This window comes from Garra rufa, chromosome 7 (genome assembly GCF_049309525.1).
Source record: "Garra rufa chromosome 7, GarRuf1.0, whole genome shotgun sequence".
In the NCBI taxonomy this organism is placed as follows: Eukaryota; Metazoa; Chordata; class Actinopteri; order Cypriniformes; family Cyprinidae; genus Garra; species Garra rufa.
The window spans coordinates 10746217-10766253 of NC_133367.1; the positions used below are offsets into that span (position 1 = coordinate 10746217).

General features: G+C 34.2%; 1 protein-coding gene and 1 long non-coding RNA gene across 2 annotated transcripts in view; both read right to left on the reverse strand.

The window, feature by feature from the left end:
* LOC141337911 (uncharacterized) overlaps nucleotides 1-20037 on the reverse strand; it is a 536025-nt gene that overhangs the window by 385656 nt on the left and 130332 nt on the right. The gene's annotated exons all lie outside the window — the stretch shown is intronic.
* On the reverse strand, nucleotides 16539-18155 carry LOC141338266 (uncharacterized). The gene is made up of 2 exons (XR_012355805.1): nucleotides 17998-18155; nucleotides 16539-17193 (listed from the first exon to the last, which is right to left on the reverse strand). It is a non-coding gene; the product is annotated as an uncharacterized lncRNA (long non-coding RNA).

Here is a 20037-nt window from a genome sequence, read left to right on the forward strand (position 1 = left end):
GCTCAACACTGGCTGTAAAACATGATGTAAAAACACAATGCTCTTTACAGTGTGCTCACAAAAATATGCACAAAATTGTTGGAAAGCAGCTGCCTATCAGCGGGTACCACACCGACCCAGTATGTGGTACTACTGGTACTACAGAAAGGCTGGAATTAAACATTTAAATGAATCACAATCAATAGGTAGCTGATTATCTGTTGACATTTACTGCACACATCTGAGTGGACATTTGATGGATTAACCATCATCATTTAAAATACTTTTCTCAAAAGTCAAACCTCAGCATCCCTGAACAAAGCACTTTCTGCTACTAACCAGAGCATGTGAGTGAAGAGGAGCGGTGTGAAACGCATCTTAATATTCCGCCCTGTGCGTGTGCACTCCGCTCAGTAGGGCTGCACGATATATCGAATAATTATCGTTATCATGATAACAGTATACGCGATATTGGTATCGCAGAGAGTTGCGATAAATGATGTTTAATTGGTTTCATTTCTTTACAAAACTTTTCACAGACTGCTGATGTAGTGACAGGTTCGCTGTTCTCTCCAACATTACAACCATTTAAACTTAATATTTATAATATTACTTTTAATGAAGATGTGAGATATTAGAAACCAGACATTTTTTTTCTTTTTTCTTCTCTCAACTATTATTTATTTATTTTATTATTATTTACTTATTAATAAATATATATCGAACATAAACATAAAACAAATAACAATATTAACAAGTAAAATAAAAAAAAATAAATAAAAAATAAAAAACAAACAACTTATAATAATAACATAAAACCAACTTGTCCGAAAAGGAGTAGGATGAAGCATAAGCTTATTAAAACCTACCCCTTCTCCACTAATCACTAAACATTCAGTTTTCCCTGATATACATATTTACATAATACCTATCTACAAAAAAAATAAGAAAAAAAATAAAAAATAAATAAATTATGCAAACAAATACATTACTTACAGAAAACACCCAATTGCTCAATCCCTTCCTACTCCCTGTATCTTTTAAAAACTAACCTCTGTTCCGGATCTGCCCAAACTGCATTGCAATTAGGGGTGTGTGATATGACGATTTTTTATTGTGGACAGTTCTCCACAATCGGCTTTTGAAGAAATATACTATATTATTTTGTCTTACAGCGCACACATTCTGTTTATTCTGGCACCTCAGTCTCAATATAGGCTACTGTACAACGCGGCATACATTCACATCAAATGACAACTCAGCGGCAGCTCCACTGGGGACACTCTTTTCAAAATCCTGTTTGTGTCCTCCCAATTTCAAATGGTTTTGTTAAAGTAATCTCCTGTATTGTAGAATGGACGCACAGCGCTGCTGAGAGTTTCGCGCGGTCGTTAAAACGAAACCAAAAGTAAAACACGCATTCAAATACAATTTTAATACTGCACAACGTTTAAGCCCCGTTCACATTAGCAGCGAACTCTGTCGCTGCATTTTGCCAGAGGCTGGCGATGAGGTCGCTAGAGGCCGTTGTTATTACTGGTTGCTTAACGTCATTGTTGATGGCAAATTAGGTTTCTTGCCGCCAAATACAAACACGTGAGGCAAAAGACTGAATATAATATAAATATACACTGAATCCATGCATACAAACAAATATGAATGAGAAGGAGAGAGTACTTTTTCCATTACATGCGTTTATCTACGGCAAAAATGAAAACTCTGTTCCGTCTGGATCACATGAGCACTATTTTCTTCTTTCCTATTGGCTGTCGCTCCCAAAAGTGGTTCTTCATTTGCATAAAGTTGAGAGATTCTGAACTTTGTCGAGTCGCTGGACACGCCCACATCCGGTCGCCAGCGGTTGCTCATGGCTCATGGCTACATAAAATATCTATGCTGTCATTAGTATGTGGGCTATAATAAGTGGTGTAGTTGTTTATAACTCTGTATCATGCTTAAAAAATTCGGTCTCTATTTGCACTTTGAATATTGAAAGAGTAGCCTACTTTGATTATGGTTGCATTTATTGTCTACACTAATAAGAAAGAACTGTGTCCTTTATTTTTTTGCTATTTAACTGTAGATTCTTTAAAAATGCAGTGGTTGTCTCTAATTTAAATGGCTGTACCTATAATAGAGAAAATAAACATCTTGTTTATGTACTCATATTACTATTCATTCTTGTCCCTTGCTTAGGGCGTAAAATAAATACATAAAAAAAGGCTTTCAAAATCAGCCCATTTTCTTGTAAAACATCTGCAATCAGAATCAACCATGAAGAATCAAGATCTGTTTTTTTTTTTTTGTTTATTTTAGAATTTAGGCTACTTTTAGTAAGACTAGACAAACTATTGCTTATTCCACAGTAGGGATGTTCATTTCGGTTATTTTTCGATGCTTGTTAACCGATTATTAACTGTTAACTGACAAGATTATTTTAAATTAGAATTTAATTAAATTAGAAAGGATAAGTGTCTGTGATCACACAGTTAAACAATGCTAACTTGACAATAAAGACTTTTTATTATCATAATAAAATATGAGTGAGGTTGCCAGGTTCATACAGTATAATACATATTTTGTTGGCATTCAAATACATCTTAAAACACGGAAACATTTGGATTTGTGTTGAATGAGAGACCCAACATTATAGTTTCAGTTTCGCTTTAGCCTACATGAATTGGTTTTGGCTTGTAGTTTATTTAACCTAGCTTATATTTTTCATTCTTATTCTTTTCTGAATACTTTTAAATTGATAGGATGTGTTGTGGTGTGAGGGGAACTACAATAGCCTACCCATGCTTAAAGTTTTTGTAAGCATTTAGCTTCTGCATTAGGCCTACTTCTGAATGTAATAATAAAATGTGACTTCAAGGCCTACACAAGTTATATTTATTTTATCACAAAAATGCTATTTTATATCAATTTAACCATGCAGAAAATATTTTATATATTTTGATAAATTACTGAAACATTGCTAAGTGTATTAAGCGAGTGTAATCTTCAGAAAGGCGCTCTAGACTGCTCCACTCCTGCTCGCAGGGTTCTTACACCTTTTCCAAAGTAAAATTCAAGCACTTTTCAAGCAATTTCAAAGTGCATTTTCAAGATTTTCCAGCACTCTGGTAAATTACATGTTCACATACATGAGTTCATTTTAAATCAGATGTTATTGTGCTAAGAAAAAACAACTGTATGGATTGCATATAACTTTGCCTAATATAAATAGCCAACATACAGTATACAAATTATATAATTTAAAATATTTAATATAATTTACAGAGATTCTGCAGTATTTAAAAAAATAATTTAAAGGCATTTTAAGACCTGCACAAATAAAAGTAATACTGTATGAGTGGAGTAGGGCTGTGGTAACACATTAATGACTGGTATAAAATGACTGTAAAAAATATTATGCTAAACTAAAATTCTTTAAAAAATTAAAATAAAAAAAGTGAAGGTTTTTCACAAATACATTTCAGCCTAAAATTACTAAAATGTAATCAAAAATAAACTATAAAATTAACAATTTTACTTGCCCAAATGAAAAAAGACCATTTTTTTAAGCATAGAAAATCATATAGGAGTGTAATTGTCAATTAAAAGATATTTTCAATTCACAAATATCAAGGACTTTTTTTCACTATTTACAGTGTATCTGCAGAATTTTTAAATATCATTTTAAGGCAATTTATGACTCTTTTTAAGAGCTGCACGAGTAAAATGAACACAGTATAAGTGTGGTTGGACAATATACAGTAACATATTAAGCCATAAAATGACATGATTTATAATTCAGATTTTCACAAAAACAAAACATCTTATACAATGGCATTTCAGCCTTTATAACTTCAAAAGGTATAAATCAAGTATATAATACAATATAAAACATAAATATTACCGTCTTAATTGTTTAGGTTTTTAGAAAGCACATACCTTCTTTCACATTTACAACACTAATGTGTTTGCTGCATAAAAACATGGGTCAATATTTGTAATAATCTGACTAAACAGCTGAAAATTCGCAAATTCATTCTGTCACAAGGTGGCGCTTTAGGAGCGCTGAAATAATACCGTTTTCCTAGTTACGGCTGTACACAAAGCAGTATTGAACATTAAGCATTCTGAGGACAGTCGTTAACTTCAGATACATTCATATAAAGACATTCTTGCCGCGTTTTGACTTTGAAATGTGCAGCGTGCATATATATTCAATGACGTCTTTGCTTTTTGAAGTTTTATCCAGCCCTATCGCGATTCTAGTATTTCTGTTCCCAACTCTTAAACTTATAATTAAGCCTTTTCTTATACTATTTAATATATTTAAAACCTTTTATAGCCTTAATTTTGATACAACTAAATTGAGGTGTTTTAAGGACCCACAGGAGCCCTCTACTTTAAAATAGTCCAGTGAAACATTTTGGTAGCCCGACTAGAAAACACAACAGCCCCGAGACATCGGGCTGGCGATTTTGTGAGCCCCAAATTCTCGTTTTAAACATAATACGTATTTGACGTTTTCAAGCCATCGTGGACTGAGTAATAGGCTTCCGGTATATTTTATCTGCTGCTCTGTTCCATCAGCATAACAAAAAAAAACAACTATTTAATATGAAAGCGAATTAATATGAAATTGATGGAACTGCATATTCAAGCACTTTCAAGCACTTCATCCAAAATCCAAACATTTTTCAAACCTTGAAAACACTACATTAAAATTTATAAATTTTATAATTTAACAAGATTTTCATGATAGTATACACTGTGTGCATAATTATTAGGCACGCTGATATTGTGGTCATATTTTTTTTCCAAGCACATCTGACCAATTCCAAACCAGATCAATCTTAATAACAACTATTCATTTCATATTTAATTATTTATAAGTGAAATATAATTGTCCATGAAGGCTGTAAGTGAAAAACTCCTCATATTCAGGCGTGCAGAATTATTAGGCAAATTTTCTTTTACAGATAAAATGAGCCAAAAAAAAAAAAAAAAAAACATTTACTTCAGACTGAAAAATCAAAAACTATTAAATGCGCATGAGAAGGATGCAATACTAATGCAATACTGGAATTTGCAAAGTTAAGGCATGACCACCGGACAGAAAAACGCTTGTTGCGTCTGCATTGTCAGAAAAATATGTGGAGGAGAAAAGATGCATGATAATTCCAAAGATTTACGATGAAGAATTAGTTATGAAACCATCGAACCATTTAGTCTCCAGTGCCACCTTTTTCAAGAACTGCAACCTACCTTAAGTCTCCAGAAGTGCAATGTGTCAGGTTCTCAGAGACTTTGCTTGGGCAAAAAAAAACTAAAAAATGACTCAATTAATAACAAATAACATTCTGAAGTGTTGTGAAAAACATGGAGACTGATTTTTTTTTTTATAGGCTTTATAGACAGATGAGTTGAGAGTGGCTCTTAAAGGACCAGCACCACATCCTCTTGCAGCACCTTTCAAAAATATATTTTCCAGAATCTGGCAGTAAGCTTTAACCCTTGTGCATTCAAAAAAAAAAAAAAAAGTTACACATAGGTGCAAAATGGACAAAATATGTCCATGTCCAAAAACTGCCATAAAAATATGATTTATTAATATTTTTTCCCACTTTCACTGATGTCAATTTTTTAACCAGCATCTGTTCTATCCATAGATACAAAACATTCATTAATTTTCAGAATTTTAACCCTTTAAATTTTGGTTTGTTTACATAATGCCACAGGTGTTTTTTATGAAAAAATGAAAAATAGTAGTTAATTTCCATATATTAAATGATAAGCAGAATTTTTTTCTTTACTTATTAGCTTCTTGGGTGTGTCAATGAAGAACAACAACATTAATTTTGAGGCATTTATATTTTTTATGTAGTGTCAGATTGTTAAAAAAACTAACACTTAGGGCCATAATGGACAAAAATATCCATGTCAAAGAACTGTCATAGAAATGTTATATATTAATATATTTTTTCTACTTTCACTGACTGTTGTTTTTCATCAGCATCTCTTCCAAACATTAATTCATTTTCAGAATTGTAATGCTTTAAAAGCTGGTTTCTTTCCATAATGCTGTCTGTCAGTGGGCAACACTAGCTCCAGAGATTCCTCTGCTGAGTAACGTCTCTTCATCTTGCAAGCAATGAAATGACCAAGCCCTCAAGCACCAAATAATGTATAGGTTTTGCTTTGTGAACAAAGTCTGGACTGTGCGAACACTCAAACTTTGTATAAAATCTACCAGACTAAACAATCAGTGTTTTCTTGTGGTGAAAACAAAAACAATGTGTTTAAGGGCTTCTGAACTTCTACATCAAATTCAAGCTCAGATTTTATTTCAGTACAAAAACAATAACAAATGAAAAAGTGCAATCAAGGAATAAGATGTGTGTTTGGGTGAAAAAGAAAAGTCTTCAACGCTCATTAACCTTCTTTGACCTTATTCCTAGTTTTCACATGGCCCTGTGACCCTGCCAAGGGTGAGACTCATATATGGAGTGGGATTTTTGATTGCCAGTACAATATCATTTCTTTCAAACATATTACACCCATAAAAAAATTTAGTAAACACATGCAAACCACACTCTGACATCCTTACCAACATACCCACACAATTTTAGCTGCATTATTTTTCCAATTGACTCTATAATAGGCTATAATATGCATAAGCAGAAAACACAAAAAGTGAGTATTTCTTTCATATGCCAAATTTGAAAAAAATGGCACGATCTAGTAAAAATGGTAAAAATTTAAAATTTGAAGCCTTTCCGATAGAATGAATGCCTATTAGCAAATATTGCATAATTTTAAAGTCAAATGGCCCTGGGTTAAAAAAATGCAGTTTTAATGGGTTTCAATGTGGACATTTTTGTCCTTAAGGTCCTGAGTGTGAGTATTTTTTGTACGGAGGGTAAAATCGATTTTTTGAATGAAATGAGGGTGAAATATTAAAATTTCAATAAAAATACACACCTGAGCCACGATTTATGCAGATGGCATTAACAAAGACACACTTAAAACAAAAAACAAAACTGAAATGGACAAAAATGTCCACAAGGGTTAAGAGTTCATTTTGGTCCATCTCTGCAAGACAGACATTTCAGGACAGGAGATGGACTAAAACTGAAGTCCCAAAACTTACTGCCAAATTCTGGAGGATAAACTCAAAAGAGAAAGTCTCTGAGAAGCTGACACATTGCACTTCTAGAGACTCCAGGTAGGTTGCAGTTCTGAAAAATGGTGGCACTGGAGACTAAATGGTTCCTGATGGTTTCGTATCTAATTCTTAACATTAATTCTTACTTTTTTGCAATTAACATGCAACTTTTTTTTCTTCTGCCTAATAATTATGCACACAGTGTATATTTCTCTAATTTCCCACGCATTTTCCAGGACTAAAGAAAATCAGTAATTATTTTTAAGAATATTTTTTCAGGTTTTCCAGGATGCATGGGAGCCCTAGATAAAAGATGAAAGCAAAAAATGATTAACTTACAGAGCTCTTTTGGAGGTTTTGATGACTGCTGATAATCTAATGAGACACTCGTCTGATTTCTTGAATTTCTGAAGCTCAAACTCCTCCAGCTCCTCCTCTGATGTCAACAATACAAAGGCCAAAGCAGACCACTGGGCAGGTGAAAGATCAGCAGATGAGAGACTTCCTTTGCTAAGGTGGGTCTGAATGTCTTTCACCAGAGTTTGGTCGTTCAGTTCATTCAGACAGTAGAACAGATTGATGGATCTCTCTGGAGACAGATTAGCTTCCAATTTCTGCTTGATGTACTGAACAATTTCCTTTTTGCTCTTGTCATTGTCATTTTTCTGTGTCAACAGACCCTGTTAGAGTCGCCGATTGGACTGGAGTGACAAACCAAGGAGGAATCGAAGAAAAAGATCCAGATGTCCATTATCACTCTCTAGTGCCTTGTCCACTGTAGTCTTGAGCAAATCAATCATGGTTTCACTTTTGAAAATAAATATACTTTTCTTTTTTATGTTTAAATGTGCATAAAGAGCTGCAATAAACTCTTGAATGCTCAAGTGAACAAAGCAGTACATGGTACCAAGAACAATCCCAGTTTCCTCCTTAAAGATCTGGGTACACATGCCTGAATACACTGATGCCTTATAGACGTCAATACCACAGGCTTCCAGATCTGTGTCATAGAAGATCACATTGTTTCTTTCCAGCTGATGAAATGCCAGTTTCCCCAGTGAAAAGATGGCATCTTTATCCCAGGAAACATCTGGTGTATATTCTCCATCATACTTTCGTCTGCCCTGCTGGATCTGAAATCTGAGGAAGTGTGTGTACATTTGTGTCAGAGTCTTGGGAGTGTCTTCAGTATTTGAGTCCTGCAGTGTTTTGGAGGCATCATCAGCCTGATTGTTTTTCAAAACATTATTTCTTTTCTCCTCTAAAATGTTCTGGAGAACAGTGGCTGAAATCCAGCAGAAGACTGGGATGTGGCACATGATAAAGAGACTCTTTGATTGTTTAACATGATCAATCATTTCTTTGGCCAGATTCTCATCCGTGATTCTTTTTCTGAAGTACTCCTCCTTTTGTGCATCATTGAATCCTCGTATCTCTGTCAGCCGGTCGATACAGTCAGGAGGAATCTTACTGGCAGCTGCTGGTCTGGTGGTGATCCAGATGAGAGCAGAAGGAAGCAGATTTCCCTTGATGAGGTTTGTCAGGAGAACATCCAGAGAGACTGGTGATGAAACATCAGAACACATCTCATTATCCTTAGGGTTAACAGGAAGTCGACATTCATCCAGTCCATCAAGAATGAACAGTACTTTTTGGTTCCTTCTTGTAAGGTTCAGATTTTTTGACTCTGGACAAAACTGAGTTATAAGGTCCATCAAACTTAGTTTTTCTTTCTCCTTTAAGTTCATCTCTCTGAATGGAAGAGGAAATATGAAGCTGATATCCTGATTTTCTTTTCCTTCGGCCCAATCCAGAACAAACTTTTGCACAGAGACTGATTTTCCGATGCCAGCAACTCCTTTTGTCAGTACAGTTCTGATCTGCTTGTCTTGTTCAGGTGCTTCAAACAAATTTGTGCACTCAACCTGTATTTCTTTTGATTCATGACGTCTGGAAGCAACTTCAATCTGTCTTACCTCATGTTCAGTATTGACCTGTTCACTACAACCCTGAGTGATATAGAGATCTGTGTAGATGTTATTCAGAAGAGTAGAGTCACCTTGCTTTGCAATTCCTTCAATCACACACTGATATTTCTTCTTTAGGCTACATTTTAGCTGATGAATGAAGAGCAGCTCATCTAAACAGAAACAAAAATACAGCATATTTTAATCTTATTTTCTCTCCTACATTTATAAGTGAGTCTGGCAGATTGCCATGAGTCTCCTACCTTCTAGAGTATCAGCAGCTTCATCTTGCTTCATCTCTCTCAGGAAGTAGAGTGTGAGATCAAGAGCTGCTTCTTTGATACTGCATCTGTTCTCATTAAAATCCTTCACAAAGTATTGCACGTCCTCTTTTTGTAATATTTTCTTAAACTTGTCCAGTTCTTTCTTTAGAAATGTAATTATTATGCTCTCAAGATCCTACAAAGCAAGTAAAAAATAAATGAAAGAAAAAAATCTTCATCCATATTTGATAAAAACTAATATTTTTTAATAATTGAAAATGTTTGTAAAAATCAGTTTAAGACTAATGTTAATTAGCTGTCAGTATTAATAATACATTCTTATTTTATGGGTTATTAAAAAATAATGGTCAAGAAGAATTAGAAATAACATTTCTCTTGCACTATTATTCAATAACATATTTGTTTGTCATATTTATTAATTATTCATGAAGATGTGTTTCATTACCTGGAAAATCTGTAGGAAACTGTTTGTAAAGTCCTTGTGGTTCCTTTTAGTCTGGAAATCTGGATCTAAGGTTTCATTCTGAAGCCTGCTGCTCAATAAAATAAATCAAATTATTGCATTTCTGGGGAAATATGACTAAAATCTCTTGTAAACATGTTCTAGCAAAAGGAAAAACAATATTTGATACATTTAAGAACTATAAAGTTTAATAATAATTATACACTTTCTAACACAGTCTATGTGTAAAGAAAAAATAAGAAACATCAAATACCGTATGGTTTGTGATGCTGTTTCTCCACTGAAATTTGGTACTTCACCCTTTGAGCGGTCACTCTTCACAGACACAGAGCTGGACACATGTGATCCTGATCTTACACTAATGATGCAGAGAGAAAAACTTTACCACATGAGGTTCATCCGTGTTTTATATTGGCAATCATATTCTCTAGTCCTTCACAGAAACACTTGCAGAGCTTTAAAGATGGCAGTCATTCTTGTTTACAGACTCACAATTGTTTCACAATATCTGTAAAGCATTTCTGATCTAATTGAAGACAACGTTTTCTTTTTTGAGAGAAGAAATGTCAGTGCTACACAGTTCTGTTAGCATACTTCAATTAAAGAGACCATATGACACTATTTTAAAAGTTCATCACTTTGTTTATTGGGTGTTACAATAACAATGTCGTCGTAATAATTATCCATTTGATACAGAGTCCAAGTCTGAGCTGAACCTTTTACAGTGTTAAGCTTTCATTTTGCAACTCTCTTACCTTTCAGATACAATCTCATAAAATTATAATTTTTCTTTTTCACCGTAGAAACTTTATGTCCTGAAGTGCCAACATAAAACACAGTTATTTAAGTGTGGTTTATTGTATTTTATTTACAGTTTATTTAGGTGTGTATAGCTCAGGTGTGTATGCACTGCAGCTCCATAAAGCATGCTGTACACAAGCTAACCTTTGGGTTAACGGCTCAGGAACAGCATGATGAATAAATCTTAACCACTGATTCCAAACAAAGCTGGTTTGCTTTCACATCCAAACACAGCGTCTCCACAACATGACGACAACACTACAACTCATGACATTTATAACTCTGAAGATCTTACACGAACAGATACATTACACACTAAAGGAAAATGAAAACATTAAAAAGCATCATATGACCCCTTTTAAATTAAGTGTGTGGTCATTTTTAAATGTCTGAATATACATTTATGACCTAAAAACAAAATCACTGATGTGAAATAATTTACTCAAGTATCTACATATCAAATGCTGAAGAGCGACTGTAAACTGAGTCAAGATTGTAAATTATGATTCTGATTTTCAGTTCTCAGATATTTATAATCTATTGGCTACTTTTTAAATATATGTAATGTTATTTTAGCAAAGCTTTTTTAGAGCAAAGATGTGAAAGTCCAGCAGTGTTTAAAACGATTGTCTGAAAACAGACTCAGTCTTACCTCTGTTTGTGTGAGAGACTCATCTCAGACGGAGAGTCCTTTCCTCGCTCCTCTGACATACTGCAGATAAACTGCCAGAGATCAGCACTGGGTTGAGAAAACTATCTGCTGTTCAGTTTGACCTGGAGATGATGATCCTTAATGAGATCAAGAAATATCTGGAGTTAGCAGCAACACAAAACACTAGATCAAATAAAGTCAGTTATGAACAAATGCATTGCCATGTAGAATAAACAAATGGTCTTAACGAGAAATGGCGGATTTAAACATACTTTCGATTTCGCATCACGTTCAGCAAAAAAACAGAAGCGAAAATACGGAAATACTTTTAGAAACACATTCGTCTTCAATAACCCCTTTTGGAAAACTTACTTGCAGTCTTGTCCACTAAGAAGAGCATTTATAAGTATTTGAAACGATCATTTTCTGTCCTTTAGGCCTGTAGTTTGTCAGCAATAATTCTCATATCTCTCAGACAGATTGGATTAAATACAAAAACAATGTCCGCGAGTGTAAAAATTAGTAGGGTCTGCGCTAAAGTTGTATCTATAAAATGTTTTCTAGGACATATATTGGATAAAATCCTATGAGCATCGATTTGTTTTGCTATCTGGGTGTTTTCCGTAGTTACTTTCGTTTTCGTCTTCTTCGTGGGTTTTTCTGGAGGGTTTCGAACGAGCTGAACAGTTACTGCCACCTTCTGCACTGGAGTCTGAATTATATTTATAATTTATAGAAACATCATTTGTTATATTTTTAAAGTTGTTGTTTTTTATTGTTTTTACTGTACAAACTGTACACCTACTCGTCACAAAAAAAATCAACATACTTCCTTTTTAATAAAATATTGTTTGCAAGTGATCTAAATTATTCTAAGACTCAAGATATTTCATCATAAATCACATTTATGTTAGTATATGTGTTATATAATAATACATCTAATAAATCATTAACATTTGAAGCTAAAGGAGACTCAAGTAAAAACAAGTGTAACAAACATGTTACTAAAGAAAAGCAAAACAAATCATTCATTATACATTTTAAACATGTATTTAACATTTATTTAGGTTTGTTGAACTTATAAAACACATAATTTGCTTCTTTTAAAGATGATTATAAATACAATTACATTATATGTAACAGTGTATAAAAATAAACATTTACAAAAGTTTTAGGTGATCATAAAAATGGCTTACATTTTTCTGCAAACAATGATGTCCATTCTGTGAATGAAAGATTTACAAAAATGTTTAAGTTGAAATATAAACAAAACAATGAGAAACTGATGGTCTGTTTCAGATCCTCACACAGATCGAAGGGGAGATGGATGACTAGTAGACCAGATGATCTGAGATGTTAGTCTGCTAACCTTTTTTCTAAGACAGAGGTTCCCTACAGACGATGTCCGGTGGTTCTTGCTTAAATTTCAACTAAAGAACAATTTGTATTAGGTTTCAATCGCTTTAGATTCCTAATGTTTCTTATTTTAAACATAATCTTCAACGTTTAATCCCTTCACAAACACACAATAAAACATGTTGCCAAAGTCTTTAACTAGATAATATTTCATTTGTTTTAAATGTATGCGAAGGAGCTTGTGTCAGACGCAGAGCTGGTAATCTCTATATTTAGGTTGTATCTTTTAGAAAATGTTATATTTATTTTATTTCAAAACATAGTCCTGTTTTAAAGACTAAAAAGTGTCCATATCGTAGAGTATCCTGAGCCCAATATCTGACATCCTGTGGATCTATGATCTAGTTCTGCACTTAATGCTGTGCTCCTACTTTTCAAATGCATCTCATGTCACATTGACACAAATTCTTTCAGATACTCACTGACTTTTCAGAGTTGTAAACTACGCTTGAATCAAACAACACATGTGAGGACTGTCTTCTGTGGTTCAGTGGCTCTCCTGAGAATAGTTCATTGCTCTTAAAAAGTTGAATTAAAAAGCATTCGGCCACAACAGACTCCTAATGTGAGGTGAATGTCAAAACCTAGTATACAATATGCAGCATTTTATGTATATGATTTTACTGTTAACATTTATTTGCTACTTTTATCAGTCTGATAAATGTGTGGTCAATGCTGTACATAATAAAAATGACAATCATGCTACCAAGTATGTTAGACACAATGGTTTTAAGAAAGTGATGTTTTTAACTGGAGAGGAGAACCAGGTGAGGCTTCTCAACCGAACAAAGAAAACACATTTTATATTCCTTCAACATATTTTATTTAATATTTCTGCATGAGTACCATGTTTTTTTATTGCTTTTTCTAAATGTTAATCTTTTTCTAATTGTATCAGCTGAGCTTGTTTCAACTGTTTAAGGCCATTTTCTTAGGTTATTATTTTTGACCCACATAGATATAGAGTAAATCTTATCATCCATGCTTTTCCCCTACATTTACAAACCTCAAATAAGACCGCAAGCACGATCATCAATTCAATAAGACTAGTTACCCAGTTACACATCATGTAAGAAAAGTGTCATAATGCATCCAGAATACAGAAATCCTGCTCTTGATCTATTACGACTGACATTTTCCGTCATCAAATGATCAGGATTACGGATGACTCTGTTCACATCTTGTTTGTTGGATTGTATTTGTCTTTAGGTGAGTCCTTCTCTATGAGAGCCATCAGCATTCAGCATTGCTTTTGTCAGATTTGCTAGAGGTATATGGCACCTTGTTGTAACCTGATCAATTAAGAAACATAACATTATACTGCTCCCCATTGAAAAGGTTTTAGACATAGTCTTTTATGCAAGAAATATGTCTGCACAACAGAAATATGGATCAGTTTAACAAATACCTAATACTGAATCCCTATCTTCTGAACTATCGTGGAAGTTTTTTTAATATTGATTTTGATTGTCCGTCCACTACGTTATACCTTTGTCATTGTTTTTGTACAGTTTTTAGACGAAGACAATTCTCATACTTCTCAGGTCAAACATGCTGCGAGTGTTTGCAGGAAAACAAGGACTAGTACAGTATAAGAGAATTAAATGAAGGTCCTTCTACAAGAAAGTGTTTAAACTGAGATTGTGAAGTACTTCAGAGCTTTTTCCCCCGATCTGGCTACAAAATCTTAATCGCCAATCCTACTGTTCCTCTGCTACATGTAAGACTATCTTATTTAAAAACACATAAAGTTACACGTTACAAGTTGAAGACGGTGTGGAAACACTATTGTCTTTGTACGCATCTCTAAACAGGCCATTAATAAATAAATCACAGTTATTTTAAGCGAAAGGGATGATTCAGACCATTTTATTCAGTTGTTGTGTTTGTCTTTTAGTTTTTTGTTCCAGGAAACAGGTACAACTGCAACTTCACGTTGTCATGTTTGAATTAATAATCTCTTCTTCTTTAAGAAAACATTTTTTAACATATCTTACAGTAGTTCTCTTAATGTTTCAGAATTGTAAATGTTTGTTTAGCTTAAATATTATTATTTTTTTGTCAGTTACATAGTTGTTACGGGTTGGTGCTGGAACGATGAGACGAGACACGAATTACAAACAGAGTCTTTTAATATATCCAAGGAGTAGACTGATCAGGAACATGAAATCTTTCCACACACGCAACGTATACACAAAGCAAAGACCGACAGTAAACTGAACTCAAAGATAGACTTATAAAGGGACTAGATAATTACGGACAGGTGCAGGGGATGATGATAATGAGGGCTAAACCAAAGCAGACAGATCGACAGGGGAAGACAATGGGAGAAACTAAGTACACAAACAGACAGAACTATGACAATAGTTGTCAGGCATGAAATGTATATCTATTTTTAAATAATTATGATAGAGTTACAGGTTCTGTGTAGTCGGATGTCCGTAAGCGGGGAAATCTCGACAGTAACTGTGACAGATGAGAGTATTACTCAAACAGTCCACCGCGTTATCTTTTAATAAAATATTGCATTGAATGCCACTAAGACAAATTCTGTAGCAGTGTTCATTAAAACGTTGAAATGAAAATAAAGGTACAAATATTCATAATATATTCTAACGACACAACAGACTGATCTTTGCTAAGTACACCTATACAATTGTTAGATATCTTGACCTTATCCGTGTGTTTAACGCCGCTACTGCGCTAGGCCTTTCACACCACTGTGAGATTTAAACCGCAAAGTTTTGCATTACACTTTATAAGCAGAACAATTTTATCGGTTTCCAATATTTCTGTGAATTTACATTTACATTTACATTTATTCATTTAGCCGACGCTTTTATCCAAAGCGACTTACAATTGGGAATACAACAAGTGATTCATCCTAAGGAGGCAGATCAACATAGGAAGTGTTCAAAAATACCATATATCAGGCGTTGTTAGAAGAGTGCAGGCTAGAAGGAGAAGATCAAGAAAGAGAGGAAAAACAGGCTAGAAGGGAGGTTTTTTTTTTTTTTTTTTTTTATTGAGTCAGATAGTGTCGAAAAAGATGGGTTTTCAGCAGTCGTTTGAAAGCTGTTAAGGAGTCTGCATTCCGGATAGGGGTGGGAAGATCATTCCACCAGGCAGGAACGTTGAACGAGAATGTTCTGGACAGTGATTTAATACCTCTCTGTGGTGGTACAATGAGGCGTCTTTCACTAGAGGATCTCAGTCTTCTGGAAGGAGTGTAGATGTGTAGTAGTGAATGGAGGTAGGCAGGTGATGATCCGGTGGCTGTCCTATAGGCCAGCATCAGTGTCTTGAATTTGATGCGTGCTGTAACCGGTAGCCAGTGCAGGGATATGAAGAGAGGTGTAACATGGGCCTTTTTGGGCTCGTTGAAGACCAGTCGTGCTGCTGCATTCTGAATCATTTGTAGAGGCTTGATTGTACATGCTGGAAGACCAGCTAAAAGAGCATTGCAGTAGTCCAGCCTGGAAATGACCAGGGCCTGTACGAGGAGTTGATCAAATGAGGAGTTGATCAAATTTGAGTTGATCAAATGCCGTTTTAATCCGTTTTCTTGACCTCAAGACACTTGTGTTACTAATACTATCCTAGTTTATATCAGATATAAGACATTAGATAATTTCGTAATAATTATTTCTGTTTTTCAATAATACTGAAATCAGGTAGGTGAACTTTAAAAAAAAAAAAAGTTTAAACTGTATATGTATCACTGTATTTATATGCAAATATAAATGTGTTGAATAAAGACAATGTATTTGACTATCTATAGAGTATCTATAGAGGAGCGAGAAAGACACAAATGCTGTTAACTGTTCAAAAAATGTTTAGTTGGTCTGGACTGATGAAGGAGAGACTCCATCCACAGAACAAAGACAATATACTGGATATCTGTACATTAACAACAGACACACACATAACTGAATATAAAGTAGGATAGAATAACAATGTGTATAAAATATGAGATAACTAATGTTTTAGATAACATGGACATTTCACATTGTAGACTTGTTTTCTATCTTTGACACATTTAAGTGCTGCACTTGACAATCACATTTCAACATTTGAATCATTATGGATGAGTTTAATACAAATATTATTAAACTGAAGAGCCAGACAGACTCATCTGAGCGTCTTCCTCCTGTTTCAGCTTTCAATAAAACAAAAGCATAATTTGCTTGAATACTAAATCAACATGAATCATTCAGTATCACATGTTTCTAACACACATGCTGCATTATTTGATTGTAAAGTCTGAGTCTCTTCACCTGTATGGATCACATTCACACATTTATCACACATTTCTTTCTCCTCATAGACACAGTAGTGAAGCTCTTCTGTGGATCCTCACCTGATGTTCACTGCTCCTTTCATCAGGATTCAACAACTAGGATAGACAGCAGTTACCATCCTTTGGTGAATCAATTATATTAGGGACTCTTGACAAAGAATTTTAATCAACACTGTAAGGTGGAACAAAATAGAGAGAAAGAAAAATCAGTGTTCAGTGGAACAAATTTGCAAATCAGTTACTACTTCAGTTACGGTTTCTTTAAAGGTTACATTTACATGATCTTGCATAGATATTTCTAAAAAAAAAATATTTGTGTTTTTAGTACATTTGAACATGATTTCCATTCATATGTTTGTTTGTTTGTGTGACTCCTGTTGAGACACTATAAAGAGAAACACATGCTAATGAGTGAACGCCAAATATAATAAACCACAAGAACAAATACTAATGTGATTTTGCCTCAAAACTAAACCCTTTCAGTGAAATGTTCCACTAGTTAAAGCTGTTTTTCCTCTAGTTTCAACATTTGTATTGGTCTCAGTAAATAAGTGAAAGTAAAGTAAGTGTAAAGTAATGTGACGTGTTGCTTGTCAAAGTAAAATCACACAAGAGACAGAGACATTGATCATGTGATGCTGGACGGCTGTGAGCTGAAGCTGGAATCTGCCCTGATTTTACCAGCGTTTTCCTCCAATCTGACCAAATCTATTTCAAACTGGAATGATTCACTATTACTGATGGCATTAATAAAGCAGCTGTTGTTGGAGAAAGCTCTGACAGTCTGCTTTTGTTCTCTTTCCTCCTTTGTGTTCAACATTTTGATCAACTTTACATTTCATTCTGACACAAACCCTTTGAAATAAAGCTTGATGATCATTTGATCTCCTTTCACAAATATTTGAAAGTTAATATTTGTCCACATATCAGAGGTAATTGAAGATCTCTTTAATATCACAAAGTGAAGTTTACTCACATCAGTTTACAGTTTGAGTCTCGTAGCACATCAATGAGCCGCTGCTTTGAGTCTCCAATCTTATTGTGTCTCAGATGAAGCCCTTTTAGAAACTGCAGTGCTTTTGTGTTTGTCAAAGACTGAGTTAAAGAAGAAACATCTGTAATGCCACAGTCATAAAGACTAGAAAGAGACAAACAGAGGAAGAAAAGATCATCTTACAAACAAATCATTAAGGAGAAGAATTTGTCACAAATATAATGTGAACCCATGAACCCACTCATCATGAGATATTGAGTAGAAAGTGTTTAGGTTTAAACTGTTGAAGTGATTTTCATCATTTTGATTCTTGTGTGTGAATGTTACTGACCTCAATCTCTCCAGTTTACAGTGTGAATCCTTCAGTACGTCACATAAGTGTTTCAATCCTGTGTTTGTGATTTGATTCACGCTCAGGTTCAGTTCTGTCAGGTGTGATGGGTTTGATTTCAGAGCTGAAGTCAGGATGAGACACTGTTTCTCTGTAATACTGCATCCACACAGACTGAAGACAGAAAGAGAAAGAACAATGACTCAGATCTATGATGATCATGAGCAAATGCATATATTCCTAACACACCAGCAAAATCATGGAAACTCCTAATATATGAATGAACAAACCAAGACATGAGTATTTGAGGACACTAGCTACAATCCAAGTCTGGACCCATCCTCAGTCAACAAATAATGAATCAATACATTAAATCAATATAGAAACAACTGTAAAATTAACTAAATTAAATGGTATATTTTCACATTTTTAATTAATGAAAATCATTAAATCAATCAAATCAAATATTTTTTAAAGAAATTTTAGAGTGTAGTTTACAATTTCTAACTATACAAATATACTAAATAATATACATTTCCCTTAATAAAAGATTTAGTGATATATAACATTAGTCCAGGATAAATAACTAACTCTCAGAATCATCTCCTGACATTTTTTGTTTTTTACTTCTGTTTAGTTTCACAGCAAAGATGTCAAGAGTCCAGTGGTCCTAATCTAAACAGTGAACTTTAATCTGACTGTAACTGCTGTACAGTATAATGATACTAACTAGTGGTGGGCCGTTATCGGCGTTAACGTGCTGCGTTAACGTGAAACTCTTATCGCGCGATAAAAAAAATATCGCCGTTAATCTATTCTCAAAATTGGTTTGGGAGCTGGGTCTAAACTACGCAAGATATGATGACTTTCACTTTGATATTTTAACGCGGATGTATACCGAAGACTGTAGAATATGGTCGCGCGTTTAAGTCTCCTCCGCCAAAACACAGACGGGATCACGTAGTCCTCCATTCATAAAAACCTAATCTACTATAGCGCGAAATGCCACGTAAATTCGTCGTTTTTTGGATTCATAAATCAAATGTTGGTCAGTCACTTAATTCAAATGGTGAATGGACTAGTGTATGTGAAAACTGAAATGCAAAAAGACCGTTTTAATATGAATCCGGTATGTTCCGTTTGCCTAGCTGTATGTATGCATGGCGGAGATGAGCTTTTACTACACTCATACTGAAACACACGTGACGCTCCCGGTAATTTTTGGCATTTTCATCTCACATGAACAGATAAACTCAATCTCCCAAACTGCTGTGAGTGTCACTTTTACCGTTTCATTTGAGAAAACTATCATCATATCATACTGTATGATACAGAAACTTCACGGAAACCTGTCAAAATAAAAGTACGGTGTAACATGTAATGGGCTGTGTAGGTGTTGACGTTAAAAAAACACAATCTAATAGGTAGAAAAAATTATTTCATTGTTAGTTAGTTAGTAAACACAAGTACATTTAATTGAACATAATTTATTCTCACCAACAAATGATCATAGAACAGCTTTATGAGCTTTATGATCCATTCTCAAAGACTTACTTTTAGTCATTATTTGGGTAGCACACATATTCTGAATGCCTTCAGCAGAATTCAAATCAGCCATTTTAATCTAGATTAATCTAGATTAATTCCAAGATTTAATCTAGATTAATCTAGATTAAAAAAAATTAATCTAT